This window comes from Fistularia commersonii, chromosome 28 (assembly GCF_037954325.1).
Source record: "Fistularia commersonii isolate RoL2024-O1a breed Wild chromosome 28, RoL_Fcom_v1.0, whole genome shotgun sequence".
Lineage (NCBI taxonomy): Eukaryota > Metazoa > Chordata > Actinopteri > Syngnathiformes > Fistulariidae > Fistularia > Fistularia commersonii.
Window position 1 is genome coordinate 2700178 of NC_141311.1, and position 27656 is coordinate 2727833.

Below are 27656 nucleotides of genomic sequence, written 5' to 3' on the forward strand. Positions count from 1 at the left end.
CACGGGCGACCGAATGTTCTGAGGGCGAATGTTCCCCCGTGCGGCTCGAAAGGAAACGGGGAACCGCAGGGAGCGAAGCCAGGCGAGCGACGCGAGCCAACGCCGATGGAAACTCTCGCTCGCGGCGCCGCTGAGGGTTCGTGCACGTACGTAAAGCCGTTCGGATGTTTCAAAACGTCAATGCCCCAAGTGCTTGGCGTGCGTGCTTCGCGTTGCCTCGGTCGCCGCTCGGGCATCGCTTCTCAAATAGCGAGGACGCCGTGGAAAAATATTAAACGGGGAAGCTAAGACGAGGAAATATGATGACGCGAATGTAGCGTCGGTTGTTTACCGTTTACAGCGTGAAGACAAACAAATAAAAGGCGTCACTTAAAGACATTGCAACAATAATAAAACGTTATTTCGGAGAAAACGTGCCGAATATAACCAACAATCGTCCCGCTCTGCTAAAGCTACTCAAGTAAACCAGCGAGCGCTGTTATGTTAACAATTGCTAATAAAGATGTTGCAAGTTGATCTATATTTCTTCTTCTTTTTTTCAGTGTTTAGAAGGATACAATGTTGTTTAGAGGTTTACACAGGACAATTTTAAAGAGAAAAGTAGGGGGGTTGCGCGAAATGTTTTCTGTGTAGGTGAGGCGTAACAGAAAGATGATAACATAGCGGAGGAGCAGGTGATAATGTAATAATCGGAGTACAAATTTAGGACTCCTTACGTTTCTGTGGTATGCTGTAGATGTAGAATTTATTTTACTATCGCCTGTACTCACAATTATTTTGATTAAATGCACAAGCCTTTGCTGAGAGGAGAACTGCAGCTGCAGGATGAGGACATCTTTTCATTGTCACAAAAGAAAAATCATATTCACAAAAGGATGTGGATGAACAGCAAACCAAACTTCACGGTCTTTTTGCAGGAAATTGATCACTAAAGCGCCACTTTAAATGGATTTCAGAACCGGAAGGCAGTAATAAACTTTTATTTTGAAAAAATTTGTTCGACATGTGTATTTGCATTGAAAGGAGTTTAGTTATAATCCATCTTGTTTTTTGTATATATTTTTTTCCCCGGCTGAACAGGTTTGTTGTGTATATAGATTTGTTTATGGAAAAAAAAAAAATAGTAGTACAGTTTACCCTTGTTTTTCGCGGGGGTTACGTTCCAAAAAGAACCTGTGATAACTTCTGTACTGTCAAATAATAATTTTAATCATCAATGTGAACAGAAGGCTTCAAATTGCAGAGATTAGCACCGCCCACCGCAACCCGAGTAATTGGATTAAACAGGAGAAAATTAAAAATGATTATTAAAAAAATACAAAGTACAGTTGCGGACAGTTGCATCCCTTTTTGCATCCTTATCAAAACTTATTGCTGCTGTCGTCCTTATGTTTTTTTCTTCCTTCTTTATGGAACGAACGGAAGATTCATTAATTCCGTAATGCCGACCTACAGCCGCATAGCTTTTACCTTCCCTTAGCATGTCCAGAAGTTTAACTTTATCTGCGATAGATAGCATCTTCCGCTGCCTTTTGGGCCCTTTTGTCGGTCCAGAGCGTTTTGTCAACATCATGGGTTTTAGAGAAACTCGAAATCGCAAGAGAATTTGCACGTACGTCATGTAAATTTGGCAAGATGTTTTATGTACGTGTACATATTAAACTGCAACGTTATTGACGCTCAGGTAGAGAAGAAGCGGAGTGACTTTTTAGCCAATCAGAATGCAGAACACGATGCAAATCCGTGAAGTAGCGAAACCGTGGAAAGTAAACCGCGTTATAGCGAGGGATCACTGTAATACCATGCCATCATCTTTTGGTCGCAACACTGCCCCCCGACGACTTCTGGCGGTACTGCTACGTTTGTTAGGTTTGGTGACGAGCCCGAGTGATCCCTCGAGTCCCGGCTGCAGGAACGGGTGTGAAATAATCCCGTCTTTTGCGATTAGTCGTTCGGACATCGTCTTAGTGCAAAGTGTCCAAATGGCGGCGGTGGGAGGGTGACCGGCGTCCTGAAATGGAGCTTTCTGGGGGCGAACCATTCAGCTTTGGTGTCAAAAAAAATAATAATAATAAAAAAAAAAACAACGCTCACATTCCTCACCGGTTTTGTTACACAAGCGGTTAAGTTAAGGGGAGGATTTCCGACGTCGCGCGGGGATATTTTGTGTTTCATAACGGCGTCGCTCCCGACCGACTTTGGCGTTCTTGACCTTTTCGACGGGGCGGGGCGGGGGGGGGGGGGGGGGACAAAAAAATGGCAAACAACCCGCATTTTCTGATCTTCTTATTACATTTAGAAACGGGTGACCGCTGACGTGGCAGAGCGGCCGCCCGCGGGACGAAGGGCTGAAAGGAATTAAGGTCCCGCAGCTTCAGATCACAAGACCTCCTTCGCAATTCGCATTCGAAGTATTTCTCGCGGGATCGTCGCGTCGTGCTGCACGCTTTTAGCGCCGGAGTTCGACGCCGTCGAGCTGGAAAGAAACCTTCCCCTGTGTGCAAAACATAAGCGAGATGTTGGTCGACACAGACTCTGCGCTGTGCTGCAGGGGGGTGGGGGGGGAGGAGGGTGGAGGGGTAATTACCACATTAAGGTGAAGGAATTCAAAATAAATTTAATCTCCCGATTCCTTTCACCCTCCCCCCGCCTTCCCTCCTCGCCCCGTAAGAGGTTTTACCGTGAACATGCTCCGTCTTGTTCTGAGACACAAGGAGAGCACAGAGAGGCTGAAATGGAGAAGGAGAGCGAGAGGGCAAGGTTCTGCGCGAGGTAACCGACCGGAGTGGCGGCGGCGGCGGGGGGGTTGGAGAAGACGTTGCGTAACCGCCGTCGATGCGCTTCCAGGCCGGAGAGCAACCCCGACCGTGACCTCCCTCCTCCTCCCCCCCATCCAGGGGCCGTTGAGGTCATTGTGCGAAGTCGATATCTGCGGACTCCCGGGATGTAATCCCAAAAAAACGAAGAGCCTTTGTTTGTTTGTTTTTTTTTTCCTGATGCTAAATGCAGCATAGCTTTCGAACGTCGCTGGACGCTTGTTAGCATTTGGCTCAGTCAACTCGGGGCGCGGCGAGTCAGCAGCCGTTCGGTTTGTTTGACGAAGTTCTGCTCGGTCGGTTTGAGTGCGAAAAATCACAAATGCCGGCGTTGAACCTCAATCGGTGATGATCCGGTATCACCGGATAGCCTAGTTATGAGGTGCGTCCGGACTGACATGTTTTCAATCCATTGCTTCCAGGCTGCTGCTGCAGAACCATCTGTATAGGTTTCATGCAACCACAGAGAAAGCTCCGGTTTTCGGCGCAGGCGGACCTCCTCCTGCGAGGAGGCCTTGCTTTCTGATTTAGTTTCCATCATCGGTGGCAGTATTGTATTACAAACCATTAGCTGGGGTGGCGCAGCGGTTAGCACCTCCGCCTCGCAGCGAGACGGTGCCTGGTTGGATTCCCACAGGAGGGCCTTTTTGTGCGGAGTCTCTATGTGCACCTCTACGCTGGGCTCCTCCGGGTTCTCCAGGTTCCTCCCGCAGGAGGTCCACAAATTGCCCAGATGTGTTAATGAACGAGTGATTTTGTACATTTTTCTTTACGAACCCCACGTCTCGCCCGATGAGAGCTGCGACAGAGGATAAGCGGTGTAGATACCGTCATTTCTGGACTATTGAGCGCACCTGAGTATAAGCCGCACCGGCAAAAAAATAAACAAGTAAATATATGTGTACAAATATAAGCTGCATTTGTCTATAAACAACACAGAACAATTTTTAAATGTATACCAGTAACATCCACAAATACGTGCTGGAAATGCTTTTTTCCCCGAACAGTGGCTGTAACACGGCTGAAAAAGATGAATAATAAATAACACGAGGAAAAGTGCATCCCTTTCCTATCCCCGCTTTGTCCTGATCGCTATCTTAAAGAATAAAAAATTAAAGTTGTCGTCTTTGGTGTCGGAATTGAACGGCCTCGGAATGTCATTGGTTGGATGTGACGAGGATAAATATTTTGCCGTTGCGAAGCTAGTTAGCTCAAGTCCGCGGAGGTTCTCCGTCATCCGGGTTTTGGTGATATCTTGACGAAAATCTCCTCGTCTTTGCGACTGGACTTGAGTATCTTCACTTGAAGAAGAGATTTTTCTTCAGTTCCGAGCTGAAGGCTTGAAACTCAAGTCTAGTTAGCCCAAAAAATCCATTCATTCGCCACAAAAAAGTAGCGGCTTATAGTCCGGAAATTACGATAATGAATGAATGAATGAATGAAAGCACTGGTTACCTGGGCGATACCTGACAGCAGTTTAGGGAAAAACCAGCTGTCCAAACCAGAGGCTAAAGTGGCAGATGTCACTGGAAAGTGTTTTTTTTTTTTTTTCTTTCTTTTACTGTATACCGTACAGTGGTTTGGATGGACGCGGGGCATATGGCACGGCGTGCTTTTATAATGTAATCATTCTTCCTCTTGCAACAACACGGCTCAAACTCCCCTGCGTGCCGGGGCAAGAACTCCGTCGAGAGCCAGACGCCGAGGAGCGTAAACAACGGAGCTGCAGCTTCGGGCGGCAGAAAAGCACCGAGTGCCACTCGCGGATGCCCTCGCAGCCGGAAAACGAACACAAAATAATCAGAAAAAAAAAAGGGATTACGCCGCCTTTATGTGGCAGCGGCGGTTTTATTAGCGAGGTGTGTTTACCTGACCAGATATAACCCGTGGCCTTCCTCGTTGCGTCACCCAGTCGGGGCGGAGCTGGGCGCCGGGGTCGGCCGGAGTTCTCTCCGAATGCTGCAGTCAATTCGGCGCCCGGGAAGTAAAAGGTTATTAAAATGGTCCCGCGAGTCTGTAATTAGTCAAAGTCAACTTTATTGTCAATACTGCCATATGTTCACACATACAGAGCATTGAAATAGCATTACAAAGAATCATAATCATCAATAATCATAAATAATAATAGTGATAATAATAGAAATTGTATATATATATATATATATATAATTATTTATAATTTTATATATAATTTATACATAAATATATGTATATAAAATTTACATATAAAAAAATATAATATATATGTATATATATATAATTATTTGTAAATATTAATAATCATTTAACTGTGTTAACTGGAGGTCTGTCTCATGTTGGAATCAGATCCAGTTTGAAAAGATATAAAAGTGACAAGGCTTTAAAGAGGTGAAGAAAAAAATATAAAGGAAAGAATAATCAGTTTTATCTGTTTTTTTTTTTGTCTTTTTTTTTATCTTCCAAAAAGCCAGTATTGGTCAGGCTCTGCTTTACAAGTAAGTTTTTAACTTTTATCAAGTATTGAGTTTAGCTTTACACAAGCCACTCATACAGACGGAAGTTTCTTCCCATTTCAGCCATTCAGTATTTTATTGAGACTTAAATACATGTTAAAGCTGTAGCGCTTTTTTGATTGGTTGGTTTTTATTTTATTTGCATTTGAAATAATGAATGCAGAACGGTGCAGCCACAAAAACATGTTTCAGAATTGTTTTACTGTTTTTTTTTTTGTCCTTTTATAAGATATAAATGTGATTAAATTCTCATTCAAATAACACAGCAGATTCATTTGGTTGAAATGTGACATTTCTCTTCAAGTACAAAGCAACACTATTACTTTCTTAAAATAAGGCTTCCTCAAAAAAGTACTGCATCGTTTTGAAAGTACAGCGTAATTTAAGGGATTTTTTTGTCATGTATTTACGGCACCCGCTGAAAAATCACCCGTTTTTATCGGTAATACACTGCTCAAAAAAATAAAGGGAACACTTAAAAAACACATCCTAGATCTAAATGAATGAAATATTCTTATGAAATACTTTGCTCTTTACACAGTTGAATGTGCTGACAACAAAATCACACCAAAATGATCAATGGAAATCAATTGTATCAACCCATGGAGGTCTGGATTAGGAATCACACTCAAAATTAAAGTGTAAAAACAAACTCCAGGCTGATCCAACTTTGATGTAATATCCTTAAAACAAGTCAAAATGAATCTGTGTTGCTTCCTGAGTGGACACTATGATTTCACAGAAGTGTGATTGACTTGGAGTTACATTGTGTTGTTCAAGTGTTCCCTTTATTTTTTTGAGCAGTATATTTCCCTCCATCGTGCGAAGGTCGACCGCCTTTTTGTTGTCGGGTTTCGGCGGCGCTGATGAACGCGCCGTCCCCTCGCCCGCCGCGGGGGGGGGGGAGAAAAAAAAAAAACGCCGCCGCCGTGGGGACGACGGCCACGCGGATCGTGTTTCCAGCAGAAGCAGGATGTGAGAATTGGAGGGTTCCTGCTACCAGGCCCCTCGCCACCCCTCCTCCGACCCCCGCTTCTACACGAAGCCAAACTCGAACCATGTGTGTTCTCACCCCGTGAACCTCCGCGCTCAGCCGGCCCGGGCTAGCTGGTTGGCAAGTGCGGCGGTCCTCCTAACAACATGCGATGGCAGGAAGCATTCAGCCCCTCCCTCCTGCCATTGTTACTTGAATCCCCTCTCGGAGTAAGTCCATTGAGGTCCCTCGGGGGGGAGCGCGGTAAGTGATTCCTCTCCACGTCCGGTCTCCCTCCCTTTTTTCCAGCTTTCATTCAAGGTCGGACGCGGCGGTGGATGTGACTGGGGGTCGTACAGTAGTCCTTTCCCCGGGGCCAGGGGTCGTTTCCTCGCGCTCGAGCTGCCACTGGTTAACAGGGAGCAGATTAACAGACTCGCCTCGGATTCACGGCGACAGTCGGGGAACTGAGACGCTGAAAGGCGATACGTTCGTAAAGCGACGAGCTAACTGTTTGCAAGTAGAGGTAGAAAAGTATTTGTTTATTTATCGTATCAATTCGTCGATGACACTTGGTATGCTGGAGTCACTGACCTGTAGTCAGGGGAGGCAGGAGCGGCCGTGCCTCACTTGCCAATCTTGGAAATGTCAAATGGAAAAAAAAAGGAAAATAATTGATCAGTAATTTGCACTATAAAGGTAGTTTTCATTTCACTTCACCAGTTTTACATTGCTTTTCATTCAAAATGGCTGGATTTTCATATTTTCCATTTCAAATATTGAGGAGAGACGTGCGGTGAGGCTGCGAACTGTTGAGCCTCAACGTAGAGAATGACGGCTGCCGTGCTCTGCACTAAAACCGTACTGCTGCCGTTCTGTATGTCGCTACTAAAATGTTTAAACGCTTTTGCTATATGAACTGTTTCTAATGTACAGTGATTTTTTTTTTTTTTTATTTGTCAACAACTGTATGCATGTCACTCGTTTCTTGCGCTGAGCAATCATGAGGCACATCAGGTCAGTGCCTCACCAGCCATGAACCCTCACTGCACGCCACTTGCTGTCATTTGGCGAGAGGTGGGGTTCATCTGGACCGTTCCAGGGTCACATAAAGAAAACTTTCACCCTCTCATTCACACCTCATACAGACAAACAGCCATTCACTCTGTCACTCACACACCCTGTAGAGCAGGGATGTCAAACTCAAATACACAGCGGGCCAAAATTCAAAACTGGGACAAAATCGCAAGCCAACATTTGGTATTTATTGAAAAAAAAAAAATTCTTCCTCCAGATATAACAATGAACCTTTTCATATGGGTCCAAAAAGGTTTAGCTTAAAAACTGAATGTGGAACAAGCAAAGCTTAATACAATGCAACATATAACTTCATACTGCACGCATGAAAAATTGAAACTCAAATGAAAAAAACACATCAATGGCATTCATTCTTTAAATAAAAAAATTAAATGAGAAATTTTTATTTGCAGCCTTCTGAATTAAATTCCAACAGTAACCTTTTTCCACAGGCTAATAATAAATGTTAAATAAAATAACAGGAATAAATCAATTAACTAATGATAATATCCGGATATTAAAAAGTGCATAAAGAAAACCTTAATTGTAGTTTGTTTCTCTACACGCCGATCTATCGCCATTTTTTTCGGAGGGGTCGCACTGTGCCAGTATTAGCATATTGTCGCTATGACAACTGCCAACAGAGGTGAGGCCTTTTATGGGTCCCGTCGTGATTCTCGCACCAAAACACCAGCAAAGCGACCTCGGATTTGTAGTATTATCAGCACATGCGCTGTAGGCTGTAATACCAGCTCTAATTGTCATTTGTTATGGCTTCGCGGGCCAAAAATGTAATTACACAGCAGGAGTTTGACACCTTTGCTGTACACAGGTGTCAAACTCAAGGCCCGCGGGCCGAATGTGGACCGCCAGAACGTCTTAAAAGGTCCTATTGTCTTAAAAATAAAGAAGTCAAACACGTGCATTGACCATAAACTACATTTCCCGCAATTCAAGCCAATCATGCAAAGTGACGGCGTCACCCAATTAGATCGCCGTGAATCCACATCGATGCCATTTTGGATTTGAATGAATTATTCGACATGAAGTAGTTACACTTATTTTACATTACATTTAGTTTGATTTATACTGTTATACTGTTACATGCGGCTCTTCGAAGGGCAACCGTTATGCTGACGAGACCCTCGGGGAAGTTGTGTAAATAAAGGTGGTACTTTCTCATTCCCATGACACACAGTGACATAAAAACATTAATCTCCTCATGTTTGGACAATTATTTAGAGTCTCCAGTGAACGTCCTGAATGTGATTAAACTGCGTGAGGAACCCGGAGAACCCAGTCGAACCCCACCGAGACAGCAAGGAGAACATCTTCATCCGTTAAATCTCTCCTTTAAGATGACCGACCGAAATTTCGGAAAGGCCGAAAGAAAGCTTCGCCGTCCCCGTCTCTTTTCTCGCCCCGTCGTCGGACGGAGAGCCGAGACGATGAGTGTGTCGCCGTCTCTGCCGTCGGGGGGGTTTTCAGACCCTCCTTCTGACTCCTCCTCTTGTCTTTTTTTTTTTTTTTTTTGTTTGTTTTTTTTCTTCGGATGAAGCGCCCTGTGTGGACACCTGTGGGCTGCCATTTCCAGTGGGTGGATGCGGTCGGGGGGAGAAGAAGTGCATTGCCAGCTTTTAATCGAGACGCGTTGACTAATCGCCCGAGGATTAGGCTCTTAGACAAGGCCTCTTTCATTCTGACACTCCATATACCACAAATACTCCGGCGTGGGGATGGAGAGGGCGGGTGGGAGTGCATTTTTGGGGGGGAGTACAGATGGCGTACTGTACCTGGACGTGCTTTGTTTGATCATGCTTGAGCCCTCTCTCCACACACACACACACACACACACACACACACACACCCCCGAGGCTGGATCTTTCCCCGGCTCCTCGCACCGGAGACATGCAGCCCCTTGCATATTTCTCACAGCAATCACACAGAAAACCCCCCCGACGACGAGGACGTCGCTTCGGAACGGGGTGAAAAATCCCGTTCCTCGCGAACGGGCGGCCCGCTAGCTTCTGAATAAGATTGAGTTTAGCGTGTCGTGGACGGTTTGTGTGTGTGTGTTTGGGCGGCGGCTGCGAAGCTGTATATTGTTGTATGTAAACGAAGGGGGCGAGACAGCGTCGGGGGTCTGACGTGATGATGCCCAGGTGCCGCCGCCGCCGTGTCTGCCGGACTTTGATGGAGTCGTTTATAACAAAACACATAGAAATCAACCCCTTTGGGGCTGTAGGAACTTTTATTTTTTGCAGAACCTTTTCAGGGACGGTGGACCTGCGGTTCCTGGAACCATTTCAGCACCAGCGAGGCATCGTACGGCCACGGTTCCATAAGAACTCATGTGACGTCGGTCGTTGGTGGTCGGTGAGACTCTGCAGCCATTGGCAGATACTTCTTCCCTTTTTTTCCCCAAACTATCGTGGTCACCATGATACTTTCTGAAGCTAAATTCTTAGAATTATGTCTAAAAGTGGCTGATGCACATGAAATTAGCCCTAAATATAAAGGTTGTATTTGTTAGAATCCATCGCGCAAGTGCATACATGCTAATCGGAGCCTGCGATTGACCAATCAGTGCAAAGGAAGCCCCGCGTCCAAACGCAGAGATGTTCCGATTTCATCGTTTTTTTTTTTTTTTTTTTTCATCTCAAAGTCAGTTCTTTACCACAGGGCCAAGGTGGAAGATGCTTTTTAGGGGCTCGGTGAACGCTCGTCCCATTTACGGAGTTCGAACTCGTGTGAAGTCGGTGATCGGTGCTTGGTGGAACTCATAAGCCACCTTCATTAGCAGCTACTTCTCGCCTTTTTCAAAAAACCATCATGGTCACCGGTACGTCTTGCAGACTGCTGAGCGCCAAGGCTACCGGGTCACTGGTTGGCTGTTTTCTTGCGACAAAATGGGCAGAACCAATAAGAAGTGGAGCGACGAAGCGGTCGAAGCTCCTTTGGCCTGCTTTGCCACAGAGGGCTTTCCAGAGTTCACCGAAGAACATCGACGTTTCGATCAACACGAGGCCGGATTTGGCTAACAGGGGTTAGCAGGGTTAGCAGGGAGAGGGTAAAAACACAGCAACCCATCCAATAGTCCGTGGTTTTTATTGTCTCCACGCACATCATGACCGCTGTGGCGGCTGCCGCCTCAACGTTGATCGTGTCGTCTTTCACTTCTTGTTCGGTTTCTTGTTGCGCCCAACACGTCGCTTGCGGTAAGGGACCGACGGAATGCAAAACTAACGATTTCCCGGAAGAGGGTTGTTCCTGGAAGGAAATTCGAGCTACTACCTAGAGCTTAGAATTTTTTGGTCCAAAAATGGTTGATGCTAATGAAAATAGCCCTAAACATAAAGGTTGAATTTCTAAGGATCTTTCGTTCCAGTGCATACGAGCTAACCGGAGCCAGCGGTTGACCAATTGTTGCGAAGTAAACAATCGTCCAAACACAAAGGTCTTCCGATTCCATTGTTTTTCTTTTTATTTTTGTTTTTCCCCATCTCAGAATCTTTTATTCATGCTGCCATTTCTCCTCCAATGTCCACGGGGCCGAGGTGGAAGATGTTTTTAAGTGTGTCATTGACTGCTCGTTCCATTTATCCAAACAAAACATACAAAACATTCAAATAAAACAGCCATTCACCGTCTTCAAGTGATGTTCCTGCGCGTCCGGGTGAAGCAAGAGAGCACATTGTTAATCCTGAAAATCGACTTTCGGTTTCTCGGAACTGGAGCCAGGAAAGGTGTGACAGGCTGTTATTCTGGATTCTCCGTGGCCGAGGTTTGAATCCGGAGACGGAGAGTTGCAGGCTTTGCACAGCTTTCGCTGTAAGCGGCGGCGGCGGCGGCGAGCGAACGGCTGAGACAACATCGCAAACACAGCAGTGATTCCCGTCCCGCTCGCAGGCCCTGAAAAACATTCGAAAAGGTCTTTCATCGTCCTCACGCCGAGCACTTGTTCGGCTCTTCAGGAGCTGTCCGCCTGTCTAATTTGTCACAGTGATGGTGGTGTGTGTGAGTGTGTGTGTGTGTGTGTGTGTGTGCAAGACGGGCCGGACTCAGGTGTGCAGCCTCGGCCTTCTGTTTGGCCGGAGGTCATACAAGTTCTCTCCACCATTTCCCCTCTTGACAAATCAAAGATGGATGAAGACACGTGTTTTTCGGAAAACCGTCAGATCGGATTAGAGCTCTCGCCGCTCTCGGACCTTCTGGTCTCCCAGCCCAATGTGTTCTTCTTCACGGTCTTTTTTTTTTCCCTTATCCGTCTCGGGACGCTGATCCGCTCTGCCGCTCGGCCGACGTGGAAAAACGACAACAAAGGAAATAAATGAAATAGCACCGAGGCATTTTGCGGTCGTCGAGGGAGAAAAGTGATACATACTTTACAGAGAATGGGCGGGGCAACAGAGAAGCTGAGGCTTCATTTTATGAATAGGTGTGTGTGTGTGTGTGTGTGTGTGTGTGTGTTAAAAGGCTGTTTACAAAGCACAAGGCTGGGAACTAACTGTTTAGCCCTCCAGGTGTGTGCGGCGGTGGTTGTCGAGGCTTGCGAGGCCTGCTGCGGAGGTGGCTACGTGACAGCGGTAATGATAGGTTGTGACGGGTGAAGACATGATTGTGTGGGTGTGTGTGCAGGTTTGATGACACACACACACACACACACACACACACCGACCGCATGCGTGGCCACCGTACACGGCCTACATCAGACTTCGGCTCAGGTTCAGGTGGAGTTTAACCTGGCAGAGGGTCAAGTGCATGTGGCTGTCAGCTCCTTTCTCATCCGTTGCCTTAAGAATCGCCGGATTTCCGCGCAAATGCATCACCGATTTTTGACGTCTCCGTCAAAAACACGTCGGCGCCCCGGGCGTGACCTGCACCCTGCACGTAGGGAGTGTGTGCATGTCGAACCGGGCAGCGACGGGTTAACGTTTCCACTCCCGCTCCCGAGCGGAGCTTTAGTTTTAATTGCTCTCAACGCGGATTAAATGCGTTTTGTTCTCGGGGCATTTTAAAAGATTTCCAACCCCTGACATTTACACACACGCACGATGGAGACCGCTAGCCAGTTGCTAAGTTAACCAGCCAGCCTTCCGAAGCTCAGTCCAGTCGAAACAATTAAACCGTGAGTCTTTGTTAAGTTGCTTTTACCGTTTCGGAGTTGACAAAGTAAGGCTACGCTAACGTAATGCTAGCGCCGTCCTGCTTGATTTACGCGCAGCTCCGCACGTTTGCAGATGTCTAAATGTCTTGTTGTGCAGAGAGAGCTCGTACCTGGAGCCGATTAGCGCTGCCGGTCAACACACTCTTGTGCCATTTGCAGTCGTACGCAGGGATAACAGCGCCGCGCCACAAAGATGCTCATTGTTGCGGCAAGGAAACGGAACTGGCTGCGGCGAGAGCGCGCGTCCCGCCGGAGCTCTCGGGAGGACACCGCGGCCCGCCGGGGGCCTCCCACGTCTCCGGCCGCATCCGCCTGCCGCCGGCCCTGCGTGATGAGATACGCCGGCGTTTTGAGGAGATGCAGACGCGGTAAAAGGAGAAGGAGGCGCTGAGACAACAGCACGGCTATTGTCTCGCGCAGACTCATGTCTGCATGCCTGATCTGTAAGCGGAGGTTTTGTGGCGCTCGTGGTGGCGGGGAATATATACGCTCGCCATTTCAAGGACAGGTGAGAGGAGAGATTCACCCGTTCGTACGTGGATCGCGGCGGATCTGCCGCGCAAGTTGCTAGCAGTTGCTAAGAAGGTTCGATGCTTGGCGTTGGCAAGGCGGGAACGGAACCAACAACGAACCCTCGTTACAATACAGAGTCTGAAAACAGCGAGGAGTCTTCTTCCCGTACCTCTTGGGGGGGTCGCCGCGGCCAATCATCTGCCTCCAGAAAAACACACGCATCGACTTAGTAGAGTTTTGAAAGAATCCGCACAACAGAAAATGGTCCCAAAAGAATAGATTACACAAAATACTTGCATGGGATTTCGAGCAAAAAACAGGCTCTTCCTCAGATGCTAACCGGAGCGTCTTCTATGCTCGTACACATAACAGCTCCGGGTTTGCTCGAATCATAACGCATGTGTGAAGAAGTAGTTTGTGTTATAGATATATATAAAATACACTGCTCAAAAAAATAAAGGGAACACTTAAAAAACACATCCTAGATCTAAATGAATGAAATATTCTAATGAAATACTTTGCTCTTTACACAGTTGAATGTGCTGACAACAAAATCACACAAAGATGATCAATGGAAATCAATTGTATCAACCCATGGAGGTCTGGATTAGGAATCACACTCAAAATTAAAGTGTAAAAACAAACTCCAGGCTGATCCAACTTTGATGTAATGTCCTTAAAACAAGTCAAAATGAATCTGTGTTGCTTCCCGCGTGGACACTATGATTTCACAGAAGTGTGATTGACTTGGAGTTACATTGTGTTGTTCAAGTGTTCCCTTTATTTTTTTGAGCAGTATATATCACCGATCCGCTCAGTCCAAAAATCTCCTCCTTCTTACCCAGATCTTCCCCCCGTGTCCATCTCAGGACATTTATCACCATCTCTGCAAAAAAAAAAAAAAAACCACAAGGAGAAGTTCTGGAATTCCCTCCGTTGGCGATCGACCGCTCCGAAGCTGCATCCCGCGGGGATCAATAAAGTATTATTTGAATCGGACCATTCAGGAGGCCGGGTTGGAAGGCGGGAGGAGAACGTTTCCCGGCCTCTCGGATCTCGGCGCTCATTGGAAGGTGCCAAGCGTCTCGGCGGCAGCTGGTCGACTTTGTCCTCTACTGTATGAGAAAGAGCTTACAGTACACCTCCCCGCCATGCGCCGTAGCCGAGCGCATTACGATTTCGACAATTTTAAGCCGTCTGGAGACATATCAAAGCCCGCCCCTCGCCTCCTGCCCTCGTCGTCTCTCTTCGGCTCGCTTCTTTTCCAAGCCCGGAGCCGGCGGTGCCCAGAGGCCGTCTCGGTGCCTATATTTGCGAGTTTCTTGGCAGGGGAACAATGGTTTAGTTTAGACTGAGCATTCCTGATTATTGACACACAGTGGTATGGAGAAGGATTAGCGAGCGCCTCGGCTCTCTGATTCAGCGCCGGCCCGTGAGCTACACCTGGGCGTATCCATGACGACGGGCATCACAATGAACAGTGATTTCGCCACCAACCGGTTTGACAGAGAGTGCGGCGGCGGCGGCGGCGGCGGCGGAGGAGGCGGGGGGTCACTTGAGGGATGAGGGAAGGGAAATGTTTGTTTGACACCGTCGAGTGTGCGAGCTCTTCGGATGTTTTCGAGCCACCGACACGCCCACACACACACACACACACACACACATGCACGGTTCGGAGTCTGCATTCTGACAGCCGTGATTACCTGTGTCCGGCGAGCCCACATGTGGTCTGCGCTGGAGATGGTCCGATAGCCGAGACTGAGGCGGCTTTGTGAGCGCGCTGAGGGTCTCCTCATGACCCTCCTCCGCAATCTTATCAGCAGAAGCCCACAGGGCCCGTATCCAGAATCCTGGAAAAAAAAAAAAAAAAAGATTTCCTATGACATTATGCCCTCCGGAGTCCGCCTGCCGCGGTTCTATCTTGATCCTTTGAGCTCCAGGAGTGGCGGACTTTATCGGACCTCTTGCGCCGGCGAGAAGCGGAGCAGAACGTCCAGGTTTTAGCGGGTTGAGTCAGCGGCGTCAGGTTGAAATTAAAACGCGGCAAAGGCGGAACAACGCTCGGCGCACCGGCTGTTGACTAACAGAATCTTTATCTGGACCTGTTACTAATGGACCCTGATAAGCCAGGTATTTAGGGCATTTTCCTGCCGCCAGCAGTTTGCGGCCGCGCAGCCCGGCGGCCCAGACAGCTGACAAATGTAGCGCCGGAGGGGAAAACCCATCGGTTTGGAGGCCGACTGAGTCACTCAACGTTTCCAGCCCACTCACCATTAGCTCACCTGCCGTGCACGCTGGGAAAACTGCATTTCAGGTGGATTGGCGTCGTCTCGAATTCACCTTGCTAAGTTTAGCTCGGCCCCCGGGGGTTCAGCACCCCCTTTGCCATAAACGTTCTTCGACGGGATATTAGGTCCATTTTAAAACCTTGTATGATTTCTCAAGTCGTGACATCTCAGTAGTCGTTCTCGCCTTGCTTAAACCCTTTTTCATGGAAAGAGATGTTCACTTTCACCTTAAGGAACAAGGATAATGATGACAATTATAATTATGATAATAATGACAAGGTAACATAATGGTAGAAATGATAATTTTCTTATTTTGTTTGTTTCTTTGTTTGTTTTGAAGTTTATTAGGACAGTGTACAAATACATTAAGCACAGAGGCAGAGATGTTTGTACCAGATTATAGCTCATAGCTAATTTCCATCTGTAGTCCTGGACCTGGAGTCCTGGATTTTATGCATAAAACTAATAATAAATTATTTGTAATATACATAGTATTGATAGCATTATTATCACAATTATCATTATTATTATTATCATTATTGTTATTATTGTTGTTGTTTATCATGCTCATATATTTTCCGATTGTCGTTCACGTTCACCATGTGGAATAATGATAATAATAATAGTGGTAGAAATAATAATAATCATTATTCTATGTATAATAATATTAATATATGATATTGTTGAATATTAACATGCCATCACGTCTCATGCTCATGTTTTCAGATTGGCATTTTCTTTCACCATGAGGGATAATTAAAAATAATGATAATAATGATCCTTATTATTACTACTATTATTATTATTATTGTTATAGTAATAATAAAACTGATAATAATAATAATAATAATAATAATGATAAAACTGACATTATTCATTCTATGATAATAATAATAATAATTATATAGAATCTGTTTTACGCATTATTATTCTGTTAAGAAATGTTTATCCACTACATTTGCGCTCTTTCTATAGATATTGTTTAGATTTTGTTCTCATCCATCTCCTGCCGTACGTATCTTGAATTCCTATATTGATGCGGTTGTGTGGTATACCGTACAAACAGATCAATAGCAAAATGAAGCTGGTATAAAAGCAGATATAAAAGATATAAAATCTTGCAAAACCTGAAACAGACCTGAGGGAAAGCATAAAAAAAAATTCCCCGAGCATTCTTCCCAACACTGAGCAGCACAATGCTCATAACTATTTTAGAGACTGGAAAATACAAGAAGTTGTAAATAATAATGGTCTCGCCGTTCGCTATAAAAATAACAAACAGAGTGAGATATCATAGAAACCATCTGCGGAGTGAATATCAAACCAGGTCGGGATGATTTATCCGGCGATGGCTCTGTTGCATCGAATGCAAAATCGGACTTCCAGCGCTGGAGGAATCTTTCTAAAGCGCTCTTTTTTAAGCCGGGCGGTGAAGAAGCTCCATGAATTTCCGGAGCTGCACATGGATCCACATGAGAAATAGTTTTTAGTGACTTCTTTTTCTTTTTTTTTTTTTTTTTCTTTTAATGTGACCGTCCACGAAGATGCATACCTGTCGTCTAAATGAGAATCGCAGCCCTTTAAAAAATGTTTTTATTTATTTATTTTTTAACAAACCGAGAGGTCGGGTTGCGGCGAATATCTCCCTCATGAGGACCTGCGGCTGAAGAACTGACGAGGAATTTCATCTTGATCACATTATTTAGCGCTGATAAACGGTGCATGGTCTCCACTTAGACAGACATCCCGAGTGTACCGCTGACCTTCTCAAAAGAGAAATGGACTTTTTAAGTATTAGCATTGGTTAGCGGTTAGCACTTAGCTCGTCATAGCGAGAAGGTTGGATTCTGGGGTTGATTGGATACCCTTGAATGTCCAGATGTGTGAATGTTTGAACGTCCCTGAAGGACACGTGAATGAAAGGGTGAATGTTTGAATATCTGTATATGACGTGCGAATGAGTGAATGTTTGTACGTCCCTGTAGGACAGGTGAATGAAAGGGTGAATGTTTGCATGTCTATTGGATTGTAAGTGAATGATTTTGTTTAAATGACATCCAAATGAGAGGGTGAACGTCTGTATGATGTGTAAATAAGAGGGTGAATAATGTCTCTATGATGGGGTGAGTGTTTGTACGTCCCTATACGACACGTGAATGAAAGGTTGAATGGATGAATGCCTGTATTTACGAGTGAGCGGGTGAATAATTTTGTCTAAATGACGTCCAAATGAGTGGGTGAACGTCTGTATGAATGAGTGAATGATTTTGTCTGTATGATGTGTAAATAAGAGGCTGAATTGTATCTCTATTTGAAAGAGTGAATGTTTTGACGTCTATTTAACATGTGAATGAGCGAGTGAATGATTTTGTCTAAATGAGAGGGTGAATGTCTGTGTGTCCTTATAAGGCCTGTGAATCACATGGTTGAATGTTTGTCTCGAAATTTCCGAACTTTATTTTTTTGAATGCTGCGACTTCAACGACGCAATGAATTTGTGGATTTTTTTTTTTTTTTCCAGGCAAACGAGTTTCACGCCTTAGCCTATTATTAGCCTATATTATTATTTTTCGGACCAATGACGTTACACATAGACACCGCAGAACACGCACACACACACACACGTGGATTAACACAACTGACGAGAGCGACGACGAAAGAGAGACTAAGCAGGTGTGTGAAGGAGGAATTCTGACGCTGTTTAATTCCGACACTGAGGAAGACGGCTAGTGGTTTTAGCGCGCAGGATAACCATGAAGATAGTCATTAATGACTTTTCCTGCTAGGCTACTTTTATTTCTTTAACCAGGCACTGTTTGAAAAATAAGCATTTATAGTACGTATTTAATTAAAGGTTAAAAAAAAAATCTTTCTGTGGAACTATCTCATTACAAATGGACACTTGTGACTTATAGACAAGTGGGACCTACTGTGTATACGTACCATTTTTAAAATTTCTTTTCTAATTTAGTGGGCGCGGGTTAAGTTCAGTTGCGCTCAATAGTCCAAAAAAAGTGAACAACTTTCTCTATTTGACTTGTGAATTTTACCTTTTTTAATGAGTGCGTGAATGATTTTGTCCATATGATGTTTAAACGAGAGGGCGAATTGTTCTATGTTTATACCTGAGGAGAAAATGAGAGGGTGAACGATGGATCCAGATGAACGCCGCCTCTCCTCTCCCCTGAGTGCAAGATAAGCTGTTTAGATACCAAATGAATGAACGAATAAGTGCGAGCGCGGTGCATTATGGTCTGCAAACCGACGTCTGGAGGGAAAAACATCTCGCAAGGTCTCCGCTGGTCCAGGGGGTCGTTCGCTCGGGCCTCACACTCCACCTGGAAGTCCTTCCGAAGGAGCGATGAGCTGAAATCAGAGAAATGAAATGGAGTAAACAAAACAAACAAACCGTGTAAAACAGGCATGTTGGATCATTCGAAAAAAACAATCCTCGTGTGTGTGTCTGTGTGTGTGTGTGTGTGTGTGTGTGGGCGGCAGCTGAGAATAGCGTCCCGCCAGAGAAAAGCAAACAGGAAAAAAAAAAAAAGTTCTTCCTGATAGCTCAAGGAGACATGACGTAACTGGAAATGGGGGCCGATCGGGGCCGAGTGGAACCGGACCCGGCCTGTTCTGGAGCCACAACAAGCGGTTTTGTTTGTCCCCGTCCTTTTGTTGACACTGCCGCGTTCTCATGCCTATTAGGTTGCCGCCGGCGAACAGAAACCGCCACGATACGCGCCTCACAACGCCATCGGCTGAAGGAAATTACCGGCGCCTCCTTTCCAACCCGGGTCGAATGCGTCGGGTCGCGCCGAAGAGGAAGCTCCGCGCAGGCTTCGATTCCGCGGCCCGATTGGTGCGAGGCAGCGTGGGAAGTTTGTTGAACTTCCCGACCCCCCGCACCCTCCCTCGACCCCCGGCACGTTGACCCTCGTCACGTGACAAAGGAATGCCCCCGCGTCCTTTTGTTTTAATATCCGCCGCACTCGTCGGCTGGAGAGCAATTGTGCTGCTATAGAACCATCGCTCTCTTGGCACTTGTTCTTCCCAAACAGGATTTGCAAGCGGCTCCATCCTGCATCTTTTAAATCACTTCAAGCGCCGCTCAAGCCTTTTTTTTTTTTTTTTTTCCATCTCATGGCACGATTGGGCCGCGGACACATGAAGAGAATCTACCCCCTTTTTTTTTTTTTTTTTTTTTTTTTTTTTTTTCTCCCGTGCTTTAAGTTTTTGTGAGCAGGGATTGAAAACAAAAGGCCGGCCCAGTGAAGCGCATCTCGGCCGGTGGGCTGAATGGAGGGGCCCCTTTCACGGCTGTTTATGAGCACCCCTCTTCAAAAAACACACATACAAATCACATCCAGCGGCGGCGGGAGGGCGGCGGAGGCCCGCGGAAGCGTCGCTTTTTCGCCGTCGCGGGGGGTGAAATCGCGTCGCTGAAAACGCGAGAGAAAATGTTTGACGTAAAAAACGGAGACGCCGTTTAAAAACGCGCCGGGAGAAGCGGTGATGTTATTCCTCGCCGGCTGCGGACGTGTCGGCGCGCGCCCGCCACCGGTGACGGGAAGCCGACGGCCCTCTTGACAAAATCGCAAGTCATCACGGAAACCTTCCCCCCCCCCGACTACCTTTTCCGCTCGGTGTCATATCTTGTTCAACAGGTAGGGTTTGACGGACGGGAGGAATGCGGGCCGAGGGATTTGTTTTGGAATGGCGGCCCATTCTTCTGGGTGCTCTTGAGCAAACACCGCCGCGCTGCGTCCTGTTTTTACGGGTTTCACACGTCACTGCTCAAACTCTCGAAACGGCCGGTCCCCGAGAGTACATGGAGGAGAGTAAACAGCCGCGCTAATACTTCACCGCTTTGACCTTCTGCTAACTTGATACACACACACACACACACACACATGCTGTTGCGCAGAAGCTGCACGAATACCTCCTTTTCTTTTTTTTTTTAATCTCTTCGTTTGTTTAGCAGTTTCCCGACAGCAGGTGGATAATGGAGTTGTGTTTTTTTGTTTTTTTTTTCCAAGGGTTTGAGGAAATGTCAAGAAAAAAAAAAAAAAAAAAAACACAAATCCCTTTTTTTTTTTTTTTTTTTTTACCTGATTGAAGTTGATTTTGTTTTCTCACCTCGGCCACTTCGGAAGCACATCCAGACTTGCCGGAGCTCCGTCAGTCGCCCCTCGGTGTCTCTCATACCCGTTGGTTAAAATAAAAATGCGGATATCCCGTGGGAAAGTTCAAGAGTTTGTAAAATGGCGGATTTTTGTATTGACATCAAGAGGTGTGTGTACTTTTTTTTTTTTTTTTTTGATACTGGCACGGATGGCAACAACCTCTCCCACATACCGGAAAGCAAATTTATCAACTGAAGCCGGCCTTGTCTTTTGTGAAAATCCCGGGGAAAGAGTTTCACGAACTTCTCATGCAGTGTTTTGGGTGAAACTCAACTTTCGGGTCTTTTTTCCTGAGGGAACGCGTCCTCCTCCTCCTCAGAGCTTCATCTTTGAGCTACTCAAAACGCTTTTAAACGCAGATTTAAATCCATCAGGGTCCTGGAAAGGAGAGGGATGAAGGTTTGTGGTAGAAAGACAGAATATGTGTGTGTGAATGAGAGGAACTCGGGTGGAACGGTGAGGCTACAGGGAGTGGAGATCAAGAAGTTGGAGGAGTTCAGGTACTTTGGGTCAACAGTCCAGAGTGTAGGAGAGTGTGGAAAGGAGGTGAAGACACGGGTTCGAGCAGGTTGGAATGGGTGGAGAAAAGTGTCAGTGATAGAAGATTATCCACCAGAATGGAAGGAAAGGTGGAGGAGACAGAGGTGAGATGGTCTACAAACAGGGACAATGACCAAAAGACAGGAGGCAGAGCTGGAGGTCGCAGAGATGAAGATGTTGAGGTTCTTTTTGGGAGTGACCAGGATGGAGAGGATCAGGAATGAGTCCATCAAAGCTACGGCACGTGTTAGATGTTTTGGAGAGAAGGTCAGAGAAGCCAGACGGAGATGGTTGGATCATGGACAGAGGAGGGATAGTGGATATATTGGTAGAGTTGAAGGTTAGTCTACAGGGTGCTGGGAGAGGAACTCTAGTATTGTATGAGGGAGTTTGGAGTGGCAGATGTTAGACTGGTGCAGGACATGTATGCTAGCTATGAGACTGTGACGAAGTGGACTGTAGGTGTAACAGAGAAGTTCAAGGTGGAGGTGGATCTCCATCAGGGATCAGCTCTGAGCCCCTTCTGGTTTGCAGGGGTGATGGACAGGCTGACAGATGAGGTGAGACAGGAATCTCCATGGACCATGATGTTTGCAGATGAGATTGCAATCTGTAGTGAGAGCAGAGAACAGGTTGAGATAGAAGACTATCAGCCAGAATGAAAGGAAAGGTGTTGAAGACAGTGGTGAGACCAGCAATGCTCTAAGTTCTTGAAATAGTGACAGTGGAAAAAAGACAGGAGGCAGAGCTGGAGGTCGCGGAGAAGAAGATGTTGAGGTTGTCTTTGGGAGTGACCAGGATGGAGAGGATCAGGAATGAGTCCATCAGAGTGACGACACATGTTTTGGAGAGAAGGTCAGAGAAGCCAGACGGAGATGGTTGGGTCATGGACAGAGGAGGGAGAGTGGACGTATCGGTAGACGGATGCTGGAATTGGAGGAAGACCAAAGAGAAGATCGATGGACGTCGTGAAAGAGGATATGAAGGTAGTTGGTGTGAGAGAGGAGGATCCAGAGATGGAGAAGGTTGTGGCGACCCCTAAAGGTTGAAGCCCAAAGCAGAAGAAGAAGAGGATCTCAGATTCGGCCCGCTTTGCTCTCGGGGAACACAAGCCGGTGTTTGTTTTTAGAATATATCAAGCAGCTTCTCAGAAAATGTGTGGTATTGCGCTGCAAGGCTTCTTCAGGATGACTTTAGACTATTATAATCCCTCTGTGTGTGTGAGTGTGTGTGTGTGTGTGTATTCCTCACCTGTGGCCCTAGCTCGACACACTCACACACACACACACACACACACACACGAGGGCCCGAAGATGTTTACACAAGTCTGGCCCAGCCAGCGAGGCCTCTGTGACGAGCTGTCACCGAGGACCTCCAATGGCAAAACGGAGGTGAGGAAGAATGCCGTGGCGGCGGCGGCGGCGGCGGCGGGGGCGGCGGGCTCCACCTGCGATTTCCCCCGGCGTTATTGCAGGGTGTAATCCCTGACATCGCCCGTGTTTACGCCTGTGTTTTAGTTACAGCGCCGATATCTACGTGTTTTCCAAGCGAAGGCGGCGCTTCTGCTTCCGCTTGCCTTCGCTATCGTCTGGTCCCGGAGGCGTCCTCCACCCTCACCCCCCCCCACCCCAACATTCGTCCGATATTCACCCCAAGATTACTGCATGAGATGTTTCGATGTCAAACCGCTCCCCGTGCTCTGGTAATAATCATTATATAAAAGGTCATTCGCAGGCTTCTAAATATAGACTCAAAAACCCGGCGCTGCTGACGGACTCTTGCCGTTTTACGCTCGTTTTGCAGGGAACTTGGAATCGCGCTTGTTTCCTGAAGCGCTCGTTTTTTGTTTTTTTTTGATAGTTTTATATGGTTCGTATTTCGTCACCGCTGACGCCGGCCGCGGCGCTGAGGTCATGAATGAGGAGGAGGAGGAAGAAGAGGACGTCTCCGTGCCAGTGGCTGAACTCATTTCATTTTAGTAAATATGCTAAATTTAGATCCGGGTTTCGGCCAAAGCTCCCTGAATGACACACCTTTCGAGAAGTGACTCCCGGGCTATTTTTAACTTATTTTCCCCGCTTATTTTTTTTTTTTTCCCTGTTCTGAAGGAATCGCCGCAAACGACGCCGTCCTGGTTTTCATTTGTGAGATTATCAAGCAACGTGTGTTTCATTCCCGCAGAAAAAGGGGAAAAGGCCTGGTTTTTTTTTTTTTTTTTTTTTTTTTTTTGACGTAAGCAGCCCCGCCGATCAGCCAGTAGCGGGTCGCCTCCGCCGGTACACCCTCCGCGGCGCGCTGGCCGGCGCGAGAACGCTCTGACGTAGCGGTGGCATTTTCAGGCCTCCAAAGGCCAACGGCTTATTGAATAATGGGATCTTGGCGGGGAAAAACATGCGGTGACGGTGCAGAAAGGTTCATATTGCACCCCATGGGCGGTGTATAGGTGTATGGAAGTGTACGAGTACCGTATTTTTCCAACTATTCAGCGCACCTGAGTATAAGCGGCTAAAAATAAACAAAGATATATGCACATATATCGGCTGCACTTGTCTATAAGCTTTAATAATGTAATATATAATATAATAATAAAAATAATGATAAGCTATCCATGTTGTAACATGAGCTGTTTACACAGAAACATTGTTTTTAACTTGTGAACCCGTGATTTTGGTAGGAATGTTGATATTTTCTTTTAATTGCGTGTGCGACGCCTCTGGAGCCTCATCGTTTGCTCGTTTCCTCCCCAAACTTTTGTTTCCGGCTCATGATTTTCAATCGTCTCAAAGTCGTCTTCTTCCGTGTTGCAATTGAACGGCCTCAGAATTTCACGTCCATTTCGTCGGTCCAATGGGAGGAGGATGTTTTGGTGGCATGAAGCTCCTCACCCTTCCAAAAATCAGCAAATTATCCGCATCGTTGTTTAAGCCGCAGTGTTCAAAGCATGTGAAAAAAGTATCGGGAATTATAGTATATATTTAAATACATATATCCGGCTTCCGCACATCCCATGATCAGTCATTTATGTCTTATTCACATTGATTCATGCAAAATCTTAATTTTTCCATATTTTTCTTGGATGCCACTGAGGCCCTGGTCTCTCGGCACCTTTTTTCGGAACAATTGTAATTTTTTGACATTTTTTTTTTCCCGTATCGACTCCTTCAACAAATGTCAAAACTTTTTTTTTTTCTCTCTATTTTTATTATCTATTGTTATTATTTATTTTTATTATTTTATTTCTACTAATTATTTTGTGGTTTTTTTTTTTTTTTTCAAAAACTTGAAAAAAATTAGAGCAAAAACTATAGAAAAGGAAACGTCTCTGATGTGACGAGGCTAAAAAAAAATCCATAAATAAGCCACGTCCTTGTTTAAGCCGTGAAAAAAGTAGCAGTTTATAGTCCGGATATTACGGTAGCACAGAATTGCAGTACTCGGCATCGATCCCGTCCCCTGACGGTCGATGTTTCCGCCTCCGACGCCGCAAAGTCGGGAGCCGTCGCGCTTCCAAAACCTATTTTCGACTCATTTAATTGCATGCCTGCAACGGGAGTCGTAACCCGAACGAACGGCGCCGACACCGAACGGTGAGTGAGGAGCTGAGCGCCAAATCACCGCACGGTCCACGTTCAGAAAACTGACCTGTTGTGGTTTTTGTTTTTGCAGCGACGGAGTCCGGAATGACCGGAGAAGATGTCTCTGCTTCCTGACGGTGAGTATCTCCGTGTCATTTTGACTTTTTTTTTTTTTTCCCTTTTTATTCTCCGACACGGTTCACAGCTGCAGTTCCGAGGACGGTATTTTTCGGTGCGTTCGGACCGCGGAGGAACCTTGGAACTTCGGTTCCTGGAGACGTCTTAGCAACTTCTGCGGTTCCACGGGAACTTGTTTGACGAAGGTGATTGGAGTAACTTAAAAACTAGCTCATGAGCAGATACCTCTCATGGACTGCTACTGTGGTCTCTGATCAACTGTTTTATTGCGGCAAAACGGGCGGGAGCACGAAAACATGGACGTCCAAGCGCTTCTGGACGGCGAGCAGAAGAACGCCAACATTTTGGTTCAAACGGTTCAACCCATCTGATAGTCCGTGGTTATTTGTCCTACCATGCATGAACTCTACGGCGGCTTCCACATCCAAGCGTCGTCCTGCTCTTCGTCTTCTTGAGGTTCACGTCACGGCGGTCCCTCACAGCCTGTGGGAAACTAAAAGGTTCCCCAAGAGGAGGAGGAGGAGGAGGGTAGTTCCCGTTGCCCGAATCATCTTTTCAGCTTCACTGCACTTTATGTCCAGCACCCTTCCAAGCACACACACCTTCTCTGGCGCCCCAAGTCAGATGTCCCGCCCTCCACCCACCCCATGAGTGCCTGTCAGCGAGTCACCCCAGGGTGATGCCCCCCTCTCAGCCCCTTGCAGCCCTATTGACTCCACAGCGCTGTGTGTTTGCCCAATCATTTGGGAGCCGGATACAGGGATGAATTGTTAACTACAGCAGGTCAGCCTGTGCCCAACAGCCCAACAACCCCCCCCCCCCCCCCCCCCCCCTGCATGCTGTTGACCCGTCTCCATGACGATGGGGCAGGAATTCGTCCCGCTGCCAGCCCCCTCTGGTACCCTGAGCGTCCAATAGGAAAGCAGCCGGAGGGAGTCACATGGTCAGGAAGTGTCGCCCCCCCCCCCACCTTCCAGGCGAGCGGAGAGCCGTCACACGAGTCCGAAATCAAAAAAAAAAAAAAAACATCAGCCAGACCTACATGTGGTTCATAATGTGGAATTTATTATTGCAAAAAAAAATCTGTTTACGCTAACGTAATCCCCCCGCAGCGGCCATCGTGATGCCTTCAGTTCAACGCCGTGCAACCTCTGTTTACTTTCACCGCGCAGCAACGAGGAAAAGCCCTAAACAGCGCGGCCGCGCCGCGAGAACCCCCGAGTCCGAGAAGGTCGCGGAAGGTCGAGAAGAGACGGCGCTGAAGTTTTTTTTGGATTCCGTTCGTAGCTCTTCCAGTTTTGCGCGGCCCTTATCTTAATTTATTGTCGTGGCATGTTGACACCGCATGTGTGTTTTTATGTAAGTGTACTGTAGCTGTAGCGTTGTTAGCTCAGGGCAGGTGAGTGTTTGCCTACCTGTCTCCCTCCGTGAAGCGAGTGTTTGCCCAAGGAATGCACCGTGTCCGATTTGTCATTGACTCTTATTGTTCCGCTCATCCGACCGCTGCTATTTGGTCAAGTTCTACTGCGTCCTTGATAGCGAGGGGTATTTGCTTTCCCTCCCAAACCCCGCGTATTTTACACCGTCCTGGACAAAAACGCAACTCGGAAAAGTATTAAAGATGGTAAACGCATTGGGAATGGGAACGAGAAGAGCGCAAACGCTTTTCAAGACCGACGGAAAGTAGAAACGTCTGAATGTCACGATCCGGTTTGAATGGCGTCCATTGGGGTGGGGTGGGGGGGGATTTACGACGCGGCCGGCGAACGCCAAAACTGCGGCTGCTACGGCGAGAAATGATGCAAGCCGTCTCTTCAAATATGCGTTATGTAAGCTTTAGCAAAGGGGGAAAGATATGACTTTCTTAGATGCTGTAGATTTGAGCAAAATCCCCCCCCGGGTGGACTAATTCCTCACGGCACTGGAGTGGTTAACAGCAATTATAAAAGGCATGTGCAGCTTTTCGTGCGCGGCCCACCCACCCGCCCACCCGCCTCTTTGTCGTTTCGCCGTGCACTTCTTACCATTAAGCCACTGGCAAGGAGGTAATTCGGGGGCAAAGTTGCGCCGGACAAAGGTGGGATCGGCTGATCGGATCGCCTCCGTCTCGGCAGATCACGCCTTTTCCATGATGGTCGCGGGCCGTGGTTTGCGCTTCTGCTTCACAGCGAGGAGATCCCTCATTTCGGGACTAGAAGAAGCAGAAGTAGAAGAAGACATGCCCTTATTGTCACAGATAGAGCACAATATCAACAAAATTTGAGCGCTGCATCTAACCCATCACGGAAGCTAGCTAAGGAGCAGAGCCGAGGGAGCAGTTTGGGGGTTCGGTGTCTTGCTCAACAACATTTCGACAGGCTAGTCCAGGGGTCGGCAACCCGAAACACCCAAAGAGCCATTTGGACCCGGTTTCCTCGGAAAAGAAAACACCGGGAGCCGCAATTACTTTTTGACGTCTAAAATAAAGGTATAAATTGCTTTTTAGTACCGTTATACTTTGTATGAACAAGTGTGTAGTGTGTTGCCTCTGAAATTCACAAAGTATTGCAGAGATAATTCAATTTTATTTATGTAATGAACTCATTTTGAGCTTTGGGCTTTCAGAGCGTGTAGCGGAACCTTGACCTGAATTTTAAAAATAAATCGGGGAAAAAAAATCACTGTGTCATTAAACGACAAAAAATGAATATTTGCAAAATATCTTCATAAATATTTATTTTACCTGGTTTATGGGACTTCTGCTCCTGCATCTGCAAATCGGTACTTTTCCGGCTGGCGGGTATACCGGCTTCCGCGAGTGTGACGTTATTTTGAGCGGCGAAAAATAATGAATATGATTTTACTTAATATTTCAAGATCACAATAGTCTTCCAACTTAGAGCTTAAAGTTGATAAAA

At 46.6% G+C, this 27656-nt stretch overlaps 1 long non-coding RNA gene across 1 annotated transcript in view; it reads left to right on the plus strand.

The window, feature by feature from the left end:
* Window positions 1–27656, plus strand: part of LOC147217167 (uncharacterized) — a 57275-nt gene that overhangs the window by 15748 nt on the left and 13871 nt on the right. Inside the window, exon 3 of the long non-coding RNA XR_015109002.1 lies at window positions 24713–24758. This is a non-coding gene — a long non-coding RNA (uncharacterized LOC147217167). The remainder of the gene's footprint in view (window positions 1–24712; window positions 24759–27656) is intronic.